Source organism: Ailuropoda melanoleuca, chromosome 11, assembly GCF_002007445.2.
Source record: "Ailuropoda melanoleuca isolate Jingjing chromosome 11, ASM200744v2, whole genome shotgun sequence".
In the NCBI taxonomy this organism is placed as follows: Eukaryota; Metazoa; Chordata; class Mammalia; order Carnivora; family Ursidae; genus Ailuropoda; species Ailuropoda melanoleuca.
In genome coordinates, this window is record NC_048228.1 from 47,026,346 (window position 1) to 47,038,893 (window position 12,548).

Genomic DNA, 12,548 nt, shown 5'->3' on the forward strand with positions numbered 1-12,548 from the left:
TCAGAAGGAATAAAAGAGTCTTGAAAGAGAAACGAGTTTATACATCAGCAGATTAATGGGAGCTACACTAGGATGTGTGATCTATTTTGAGAGACTCCAGTTGAAAACGAGATTTAAATCTAGTGGGAGTTTAAAGGTTTTGCTTATCTCTACATTGGAACAATCTCATCAGCTCCTTCTACTCCAGAATGGCATAATGTTGACAGGCAGCCTACAGCAGCGAAGGGAGTAAAGAAATGCTCGTTAATTTTTGTATTCACCCAATCAACTGTACCGATTAAACTAGCCATGTCTTATTGGCATCCCCTCTTCCCCTCAGTATCCTGTAACTGTTAGATTGTTAATTCCTGGGTACACCATGCTTAAAAGTTTCAAGAACTATGTGTTCTTGGAAGAGACTTTTTCTTATTCTTCTTTACCCAGCAGGGTAGCTTGCAGAAGTCTCCAGAGTTTTGGTGGAAGAACAGAGTTCTCCTTGATACCATTTACAGTCGGAACAGAGGGCAACTCTAAATGCAGCCAATTTAGAAAGTGGGCTGAAGGGGAAGCACCAGAAAACCCAGCTGTGATGGTTAATTTTATTTGTAAAATTGACGGCTAAGGGATGCCCAGATAACTGATATGCCTTATTTCTGAGTGTCTGTGAGAGTGTTTCTGGAAGAGAGTACCATTTGAATCAGTAGACTGAGTAAAGAAGATAGCCCTCTTTCACACAATCCACTGAGACCCCAAATAGAACAAAAAGGTGGAGAGAGTGTAAATTCAATCTCTATGAGCTGGGGCATCCATCTTCTGCTTGCAGATGGCAGATGATGGGACTTCTCAGCCTTCATAAGTATATGAGCCAATTCCTATAATAAATCTCTTAGATAGATAGAGATAGGGATATATATCTACAGCTGTCGATATAAATATCCTGTGGGTTCTGTTTCTCTGGAGAACCTTGACTAACACACCCTCTCACTTTGCTGAAGAACTTTACAAATACCTCCATTAACATGTTCAAACCCTTCCAGTTAATTCAGGGCAGGGCTAATGTCAGGACACAGCCTCCCATCTGCTAGTCTCAGTTCTTCCCGTTACAGAGCAGCGCACACAAATGGCTCCCAGTTTTGGAGAACTTATACAGTAAGTGAGACCATATATATGAAACAACCAAAGGAAGAATTAAGACTTCCTTAGTCATTTTTACATATGGGCACATAGTACATGTTTGAAAAATATTATCTAACCATAGAAGGCATGGCTCCTTAAAACAATAATAAAAGGGTTTTTACATATTAATCTACTTTATTTTTATTTGCAGTTGAACTGTATAATTGAAACGAATATTATTTAATAGTGAATGCTTATTTCACTGACAAGACGGAATAAAGCATGGAGATCAAGCAATTGTCAACTCAATGTATTAAGTCCCATAATCAGGATATATACTATTGAAAATTTCAACTGCGTTGAAATTCCTACTGCGTTCCTACTGCGTTGTTGGTGGTAGACATTGGACCTAAATTATCTAAGTCATATACTTAGTTCTTTTTGCCAAGACAAATATCAACACGAAAAGACAACTTCCTCTGAACATGATCAGATTAAAGATGGTTGCTAATGCTAAAAATAAGGATTAATATCAGGAGCTACGAGACAGAAGGATGCCTGGAAATAGGAACACATTGTGACTTACACATAATGCTTCAATCTTTTGCTTCATCTGTAAGATAAACTTTTCTAATTCTAGTTTTCTGTGAGGATCAAAGAGTCACTTCTGATGTAACCCAACATATGCATTCCTAAAAATCACTGCGATATGCAGAGCTGTGCAAGAAAAACCATAGGACCCATGAGAAACTGGGGTCGGGAGCACAACACTGCAAACTTCATGAGGAACACATAAAAAATTATAGAAACCTAATAAAAAAGACAGCACAGTTCACACGTGGTAGGTACATGGTTAAGAAACACTGAATACTATAATAAATGCAGCATTTTACCTTTAAGAAGGTCTTATCTTTGCTTATCTTTAAGCTTTCAGTGTATTCCATGTAACAGAGAAAAAGAAGAAAGAAAAAAAGTGAGATAAAACTTTTATCATAAAAGAGATGAAGAAAAAAAGAATAGAGAACAGAGAGAAAGAGCAAGAAAAAGGCAGAGAGGAAAAGGAGGAAATGAAAAGGAGCGAGGGAGGGTGGCGGCTGTGGGAAGCGTTGTAGCTGGTGGTCAAGTGGTTGGTGTTAGTCGGCTAGGGCTGCCGTAATAGGTGGCTGAAACAACAGAGATGTGTTTTCTCACAGATCTTGAGCTAGAAGTCCTAGATGGAGGCTCTAGCAGATTTGATTTCTGGAGAAACTCTCTTCCTGGCTTACACGTGATTGAAAGCTGACCTCTGTGCTCAGGAGCCGCCATGCAACCGGAAGACAGAGTTCGTGGATAAAGGGGGAAGGTAGTTTATTGCTCTGCTGGGTAAGGAGGCTGCAGCAGGCTAAGGCCTTCAAATAAAACTGCAAGCCACACACCCCCCCCCCAAGTGAGGGGCTGGGGGGGTGGTTATAGGGAAATACAGGATCTAGCAGGTTTTGACAGGAATTGTGTTGGTGCTGCCAGCCTCCTCAGTTAGTCATTTTTCGGGTGGTTGGGGCTCCTGAAACAAAAGGGTAGGAAGGGAGGAGGGGATGTTTATGGAAAAGAGGAAACAGGTTACTTAGTTTAAAATCGAGCCCGGCTAAAGCATCAGTGCAGCCGCGTAGAGTTTTGTTCAGCTTTACCCTTTGAAGCAGTTTCATAGAGACAGGGTCCTTCTCATGTTGTCCTCACAGGGACTTTTCCCTCCGCATCCGCGTGGGGAGGGCGAGCGAGCGCTGGTGGCTCTGCCTCTTCTAAGGAATTCCAGTCCTATCAGATTAGGGCCCCACTCTTATGACCTCATTTAACCTTAATTATCTTCTGGAAGGCTCTATCTCCAAATACAGTCGCATTGGGAGTTAGGGCTTTGACATATAATTTTGGGAAGGAGACACAATTCAGTCGGTAACAGGATTGAAAGAGGGTTATCTGAAATCAAGTGGAAAGTCGCAAAACCAGATGAGGACAGGTGTGGCTCACTGACTCCGTGAGGTATGTGTAGTATGTGTTGTCTCTTCCTGCGCAGCCTGGCTCAGCTGAAACGCCTGGTATTCTTCACAGACAAGGTTATAACCAAGCCCCAAACTCACTTCATGCTCAAAGTGTTCTCTTATAGATGAATCGAGGTGGAACAAATTAGTGTTTTTCAAAACAAGCATTATAGCAGAACTGACTGTATTCCTTCATTCAGTCCATATTGAGTGCCTCCAATGTGCAGGCACATGGCTTGGTGCCAAAGCAACCATAGTGAATAAGCCCAACGAGGCGGCTTCCCCTGAGGTGCTTGCATTCTACAGGGGGGAGATTTCAATATTGTGATTTATAAGAAATATATATATATATGAGATTTATAAGAAATATTTATAAGAAATATATATTTATATAAATTTATATATTTATAAGGTAGATTTATAAGAAATAATATATATGTCTTATCCATGGTTCCTGGCTCACAGCCGCCCAAAACGCTTGGAATTTCCTGAGCAGTAAGAGCAATGGAAGCATCTTTTGTTATAACATTTGATCTATTGTCCTCAGTTTCTGAAATCACTTCAGAGCTGTAAAGATGAAAGGAATGTCTTGTTCACAACAGTTTACGTTAATGAGGTGACCTTTAGAAAGCACCACCTATAGATGGGAGCTGGTTACCAGAAGAACCAACCATGACTGGAGGTTTGGAACTTTCTGTTTCACCCCGTGATTTCCAAGGAGGGGAAAGGGACTAGGGGTTCAAACAATCCCCAATGACCAAGGAGCTAATCCATAAGGCCTGTGTAATGAAGTCTCCATAAGAAACCCAGAAGGAGGGGCACCTGGGTGGCACAGCGGTTAAGCGTCTGCCTTCGGCTCAGGGCATGATCCCGGCGTTCTGGGATCGAGCCCCACATCAGGCTCCTCTGCTATGAGCCTGCTTCTTCTTCTCCCATTCCCCCTGCTTGTGTTCCCTCTCTCGCTGGCTGTCTCTATCTCTGTCAAATAAATAAATAAAATCTTTAAAAAAAAAAAAAAAAGAAAGAAACCCAGAAGGAGGGGGGTTGGTTTGCTTCCATGTTGATGAACCAGAACATTTCCACGTGCCTTGTGCTGGGCCCCAAACTCCACAAGGACAGAAGCTCCATTGTTTGGGACCTCACCTATGTATCTCTTCATCTGACTGTTGATTCATTCCCTTCAAAATCCTTTGTCAGAAATCGGTAATCTAGTGATTTAACTGGTTTCTGAATTCTGTGAGCTGCTCTAACAAATTAAGCCAACCCAAGGAAGAGAGGCATTGGAATCTCGGATTTGGGGTCAGAAGCCCAGGCAACAAACTGAGTTTGTGACTGGCATCTGAAGTGGAGGGCATCTTGTGGGACTGAGGTTTGGGCCAAGGAGCTACTGGTGGATTGGATGAGGCTTATGAGGAAAAGAGAAGGCACAAGAATGATTCCTAGATTTTGGCTCAAGGCACTGAATAAATAAATCATCATGCTGTTTATTAACCTGTGGAAGTCAGGAAGCTTAACCGGTTTGGGAACGAGAGTGGAGTTCTAGACATGCTAGATTTGAGATTCCTGTCAGACGTGCAGGTAGCGATATGGAGTAGGCAGGGAGCATGTGAACCTGGAACTCTGGGAGAGGCTGAGGCTGGGGCTTGAAATTTGGGAGTCATTAGCCTAGAGATGGCACTTAGAGCAGAGGTGAGGTCACAGAGGGAGCGAGTTTAGAGAGAGAAGAGAAAAGAGCCAGCAACAGCACTGGTTTAGAGGCCAGGTAGAAGCAGAGTTAGCCGAAAAGACAAGGAAGGAGCAGCTACTGAGCTGTCAGAAAGACCAGGAGCTTGGAGCGCTTTGGAAAAATTGTAAAAAAAAATATGTTCCACAAAGGAGGGAGTGATTAACTTTTAAAGAGACTCTCAGAAATGTTGGTGATGAGTCACAAATTGATTGCATTCCCTGTCTAATTTTAGGCAATACAGTCCATGTGCTTTGGTATGATACATACATATACACGCAGACCCAGAGCCAATATCGTGTGTGGGGCAAAGAGTTAAAGCCTCAAGATCACACTTGGGATATATAATCCCAAGGGTCTGTATGGCCACTGAAACTTCTCAGTTTGTCATTGCTGATAAGTATAAAGGTCTTTTATACCCATGAGAATGCTGAAATATGTCCCCCCCCCAAATGTGAAAGAGATCTTTCTAGATCCCCTTCTTGTCCCTTCTGAGTTTTCCTTTTAGTTCTGGGTTCCCCTGGGTGCTTTATAATGACTATATACCTTTTCCTAGTGAATGCATTTCCTATAAACAATCTGTGGCTGAGAGTAGCACACGGGAAATTTATTCGGGAGCGCTCTTGAGAGTTACACCCGTAAATAGGGTTGCCAAATTTGATAAAAAAAAAAAATACAGGATACCCGTGAAATGTTTAAATACCTTAAAACATTCTGCATCTTTTATTTGGAATTCAAATTTAACTGAGTGCATTGTATTTTACCTGCATCCTTACCTCTAAGGAAGTGAAGAAGGCAGGGTAGAGGGAGAAGGCGATCCTCCGCATGGTGACAGCAGAGGTCTCCTAGTGCTTTGAAGCTAGTATGGCCCTAGTTTTATGACAAATTGTAGCAAGTGGGCCAGGCCATTGTATCTGAATCAGCCAGTCATTGGCCTCAGGGTGCCTCTGGGAGTGGGAGTAACCGCAGACAGGGCAGGGTGGTTCCCCAAGGTCCAGGGACACAGCCTTGAGCAGCTGCTTCTCCAGGAGCTGGGAATGAGTGTCCCAGGACTGAAGAGGAGATCTACACAGAGCACACTACAAGATCCAAGGTTTCATGCTAACACTTTAGAAGCTATTCATTTCTTCTTAGATGATTTCACTCTATATCTAATCAGATAAGGTAGTTAAATATATTCTGCAAACTAAAAGTGCTAAACTAAAGCAGCTGTTCAAATATAAGGTGGCAGTAGTAATACATGGTAGTCAAGTTACTGATACTAATGTGATTGCCTACCGAGCCCAGCCCCTCCACCATAGGATGAATGGGCTTCATTTGTTTAATTGTCCATCTTCCTATCTAGGCTTTAAGCTGCTGCTGCTTTTTTTTTTTTTTTAACTAGACTCCACAGCCAACGTGGAGCTTGAACTCACCACCCTGAGATTAAAAGCCACACGCTCTACTGACTGAGCCAGCCAGGCACCCCTAGCTTTAAGCTTCTTGAAGAAAGAAATCATGCCTTATTTATCTCTGATTACCCAACACTTAGTACTATATTAGGCATACAGTAGGTACCCAACCAATGTCCATAAAAAACAAACAAGCAAGAAATAAATAAGCAAGCCATCCCAATTATAATAACACCCAGACCCCCCCTCCATTAGGTGAGCCATCATTTTCATTTTTCCTCTTATTTTCTTTAGTGACACAAAACTGGCATTACTTTCTCTGGCCTTTGAGTCTCTTTATCAGGCAGTTGGGAACTTGACCAAACCCTGAATCATTCAGTTCATTAGATATTTCCTTGGTGCTTTACTGTTTGGAGGCACAACTCATGGCATGTTTTAAAGAGTTAAGGAGACATGGATCCCTTTCCACTTGGGTCCCTGTCTTTTGGGGATTTCGAGGGTCCTTCCTAAACAGAAGACGACATTGGAGATGCCTCAACCATGAAAGCCTGGTGAGAAGTACAAGAGGCCTCTATTTCTCTTTTAACCTGCAACCTCACCTCTTATGAATGCTTCCTTCCATTAACCCTTGAGTGAGTCACGCTGATGCTTGGCGATAATCCTCTGGTGGACGTGCTTCTCCTCCCAGAATGAGTGTTGACATGAAGAAGCTCCAGATCCCCTACAGCCAGACCAGTGATCCCGAATTTTAACCACATTGGATCCTGCCTGTACATCCTGCCTCTGGCTCAACACCCACCTTTACGCCCACAGCGTGAAGCTGTGACCACAGAGGCAGATACTTGCAGGGTGGTCCTCTGAGCACACCCTCAGGGCAGGAGACATGAAATATTTATTGACTGCAGGCCAAAGTTACAGGCACACTGTCTGAAAGCACGGCAAGGTGCCTCTGTAACACGGAAGGTAGACGCAGCAACACTTGCCGACCCCCCTCATTTGTCCTGGGGGCGGTTCCTTTGCACTAATCCTAGCAGCCCCAAAAGCAGCAGCTGTTCTCAAAGGGAGTCTGATATAATCCTTTGTTTAAGAAGAACAGTGGGAGGTACTGTTTTTTGGTGTTTTTTTTTTTTTAAGTGCTAAATCGTTAACAGTTTTCCAGGTTCCTGCAAACAGGTAGAAAGACAGCTAAAAAGTTAGGGGGGACTCAGGACCACATTCACGCCTTCATATTTTAATCCATGCACTTGTTTCTATCCTGTGTACATCTTTGTTTTGGAAAATAAATCAGACTTTTGACAGCGCAAGTCAGTTTTTCCCATTTTTGAGCAATCCTGAAATGAGATGGTCACTGATCTTCCAAGCCTAGTAGCTATCAGGCTAGGGTTGGTCATAACCAATGGAATTTAAGGTCTCCTTAAGAAAGCCTACATCCGGGGCGCCTGGGTGGCACAGCGGTTAAGCGCCTGCCGTTGGCTCAGGGCGTGATCCCGGCGCATCGGTCTCCTCCGCTGTGAGCCTGCTTCTTCCTCTCCCACTCCCCCTGCTCGTGTTCCCTCTCTCGCTGGCTGTCTCTGTCTCTGTCGAATAAATAAATAAAATCTTTAAAAAAAAAAAAGCCTACATCCCATTTTCCTATGTTCTATCAGACTCCTAATTATCTCTTAATGAACATAGAATTATCTTGCATCTTTGTCAATAACCAGTGGAAAACATGCTATAAATTCTCAAAGGGAGAGTGGAAGAAACTGGTGAAATACTTCCAAAGTATATAATGTAACCTATGGCTTAAGCTTTTGAGTCTATTGTGGTAAGTAGCATCCTAACATATTTAATTCCTTTAACAAGAATAAGTGTCATTTTTAACTAACTGAGAACTGGATGTAACACACAAAAGATATGACCCATTGCCCTGATAATATAAGCAAGAATATAGGTACCCCACACACACACACAGGCCCTTTATTTTAGTTTTACCCCTTGAATCCAGAACAATGCCAGTGAACCATAAGGAGTTAAATGAACATCGAATGTTTTTATTAGAAATGTATTAGAGATTTCTGCCATAAATTATTAGCAACCAAGAAATCATTATTCTTTTAGTATGAGTAGTCTCCTTTGGACTGAGTTTGCTAGACAGAGTTGATTTTGCATCATTAAACATTAAACTCCCTTGACTAGTAGAGGGATCTTGTGGTTGGTGCTCTGGGCCAGCAGGCTGGGATGTGTGTCTCTTTCTCACTTGGTGTCTTGCTCTCCAGATGGTAAAGGCTGAGAATCTCAGACAACATGATTTCTAAGGTGAAAACTGACTCTCTTGGAGCTGACCCAATTTTATTATCCAGTGATACAACTAATGTGGTAATGCCAATGGGCATGACTTTCCCTCCTAATCGTAACTGACAAGAACTGCAGGTCTCAGAGGGGATTTAGAGTGGTCATTGAGATGACTGCTATTCTGCTATTCTGCCATTACTTCAACAGAAAACACATTTTCACCTCTTTTTGTGCGCCCTTTATGCACAAAAAAGCACAGGCTGAGAACACACAACTTTTATGCTGCTTTTTGTTTCTAAAATTTAAACTTCTTCTATCCCATTCTCCATTAGGATGTGACTGTTAGGGAGGTCTTTGCATACCCTTCTGGGCCATTTAATATTCTAGTATGCAGTTACACTTACTCTCAGGGGCCCATTAGTGAGGAGAATGTAGGACAACCAGTGAACTTTAAAAAATGTGAATATATCACCTGTGTTGAAGTATGGAAACAGGTTATGGAAGACATGCATCCTACAAAGAGAGCCCTATGGTAAAATGAATTACTGCTGGGGAAGCAGAGACCTAATTGCACTCCAGAGAGTAAAAGACATTGTGTTGCCTCCTCAGCAGACATTCACCTCCCTTTATGAAAATCTGATAAATTTCCCAGTCTCCCACAGGGAAAACGACAGAGAATTTAATGAGAAACACACTGGAACCAGACCTGTCACTGTGTGATTACGTATTAACTAATCTCTCTGTAGAGTACAGAGAAAGTCGGTCTTCTCTGAGAGAGTTTATCTGAGTTAAGGGTAGAAACAAACTACCAAAAAGAAATGTCTTCAGTCTCCCACTGATACCTACTGACATCCCACTGGACTGCTTGTTTGGTCTCCGAATAGCAAAAGCATCAGGATTTGCACAGTAACCTATTTTTATGTTGACCAATGACATTGAAGTTTCATACAATGAGTAATTTATTGGTACTTAAATGCAGCTTGCAAGTACCTGGTATTTTCAGTTTGGACTCAGGATTTGTGTTTAAGAAGTCCCAAGTACAGTGAGGGGGGGATAGCAGGTGTTCTTTCTCTTGTAGGAGTATGTGACATTTCGTATATTGCATGAACTTCTAACTGTCATCATTACCTTCATCAAATCTTACTCAGTACCTATATCCATTCTATAAACATTTTTGAGCACCTAACATATGCCAGAAACCTATATGTAAATACAATTATATACCAAGCTCTGGAATAAGTGGAATACCCAGAGGCTCCACAAGTCTTTAAGTCAGAGAAACATGTCATTCAAAATTGCTATCAGCTAAGAGCATTTAAGTTCTTTTGATTAGCCTGAACTTGGGTCGGACAATGTGCAACGAGGGCAGATATATTCCCTCCAGAAATTCAAACTCTGAGTGTACACTGATGTTAACATTCACAGAGAACATCCGACAAGTATTGAGCAAATAAAGGAATATTTCACTAGGCGAATGCCTTGTGCAAATCAGGATCTCAGAAAATACTTACGGAATGATTGGGAAAATAAGGGAATGATGAGGGAAGTTATGGCATGAGCTACACTTACTCGGTGGAGTAGTGTCAAGATCAGATTACCCACATTCATCAATTTGTAGAATGCTTCATGGAGAAAGAGGGATTTCAGTCAAAACAGATATGCTCAAAAATTACATGTTTAATAAGGTCCTAGAACTACTGATAATCAACTATTGATACTACTCTGACCATTCCCCCTGGATTAATTCAAATTTGCAAAGTCCTTCATAAAATGCTAAGCCCAGAGTTGATCCCCATTTTGTAAATCTCTTGATCTAATCTCACACTTAGTTTATTATTTTTTTAAAATCCCAGACAAGCCCTCAAAAGATATCTATGTTTGGGGCACCTGGGTGGCTCAGTGAGTTAAGCATCTGTCTTCAGCTCAGGTCATGATAAGGGTAAAAAAGGTTAATGTAAGAAAATTATTTAGTTTTCTATTTCAAGATCAATTTTATAGAAAATTTACCTACCAGATTTACAGTGTTTTATTTTCAGTGTTAAGAAACTAAGGCATCTAAAACAATATAATTATTATATTCAGAAATAACTTTTGGCATTATCCTTTATTGTCATCACACGATTTCGAACTGCTGGCCCACTATAACTCGGCAAAAGAACAAAGATAATTTATATATACCCACACTCTCAAATTAGTTTCTTTAGTAGGAAGTGATGGTATCATTTGTGAAATAAAAACCACAGTGTTATTACATCTTATTGGAAACCTCTATTTACCTATATAGATGTTCCAAATAAAGAATTTCTTACATTAAATTAAACATAACTAACAAAACTGAATCTTCAGGCGGATGGTATTTGCCATCCCTCTTCTAGGCAAATTAAGTTTCTAAATTTTAATGCTAAATGCATTGACGTTTTTAGATAAATAAAATCATGATTAAACAACTTCATTTGATGTTAGATGGGCCAAGTTACTTAAAAATTATCAAAAACAACATAAGCAAGGACCCCTCCCCTCCATCAAAAGTTTTAGGTATTAGTAAGGAGTTCTATTTATACATGTTTTCTGTACATGTGTTCATTCAATTAATTAATTTAGGTAACTTTAAGCTTCAGTGAGTATTAATTAAATGTAATTGTGTATGGCCAGTAAATTGAAGATAAGCGTAATTTAAATTTTTAAAAAAATTTTAGCTTGCCTTTAAATTTTGAAATTAATGAGTCCTGACTTGCATAATATATATTTATTAACTATCCTACTTAAACTTCCATATACTAATCAAATCAAACTACGAATATAAGATAAGCTGTTGTTGTATAGTTTAACATAAACTACCAGCAGCATTAGCCTAATATAATATATGCATTAATTTAGTTTGTTAATCATCATTAATATCACCTTTTCCTTGCCCATTTAGGAACACATGTGTACTGTTCTGTTTTACAATTTTCATTTTTCACATGTACTAAGAACTTGATGCACGGTGCACAATTCTTAACAATATATTAGAATAGGGGCGCCTGGGTGGCACAGCGGTTAAGTGTCTGCCTTCGGCTCAGGGCGTGATCCCGGTGTTCTGGGATCGAGCCCCACATCAGGCTCCTCCGCTATGAGCCTGCTTCTTCCTCTCCCNGGATGAAGAGGGTTAAGAAAGATATAAGGAGGGGCACCTGGGTGGCGCAGCGGTTAAGCGTCTGCCTTGGCTCAGGGCGTGATCCCGGCGTTATGGGATCGAGCCCCACATCAGGCTCCTCCATTGAGCCTGCTTCTTCCTCTCCCACTCCCCCTGCTTGTGTTCCCTCTCTCGCTGGCTGTCTCTATCTCTGTCGAATAAATAAATAAAATCTTTTTAAAAAAAACCAATATATTAGAATAAACTAGAGTGTTGTTTCCAACTTTCTACAGTGCATATAAGGTGATATGCCAGTTGGATAAGAGTTGGACATATTTTGTCTTCAAAATCTTGTTTCATTTAACCTAAAAGAATTATAATGTATAAAGAAATTTTTTGTAGTATTTCATTTTATATTTCTTAAAATCATGCATTAAATGCTGACAACGTTTAGTCAGATTATTGGTTTTATAATAAAAAAAATACTAGAGTATACGCATGATGTTTTCGTCGATGGGTGATTTCATATCTATTATATGTGTAGTTTGTTTCCATTTAAAAAAAGCAATCTGCTTAAACAGTAGTAAGTTCAATTGTGATAACTTTCTACTTTGCATTTGTGCACCAAAATAAACCATACCTTAAAAATTTTGTCAGTATCCTTTAAAAGAGCAGAAGCACGCTTAATTAGAAGACACAAGCTTTCTGTGAACTCTTTTTGCTCTTCCTGTAAAAGACATACTTTTAAGCTTTAGCTGTACCTTTTTTATTGGCACATTTCTGGATATAAACACGTGCATTTTATAGAACTCCATAGAAATGTTTGCCCAAGAAAATATATAAACTATGTAAATTCTCTTAAATTTTCTCTGATTCATGTCCAACATTCAGTATTTGGGCAGAGAATTAAGTGCCATTTTCAATGATCAATTTCCCAA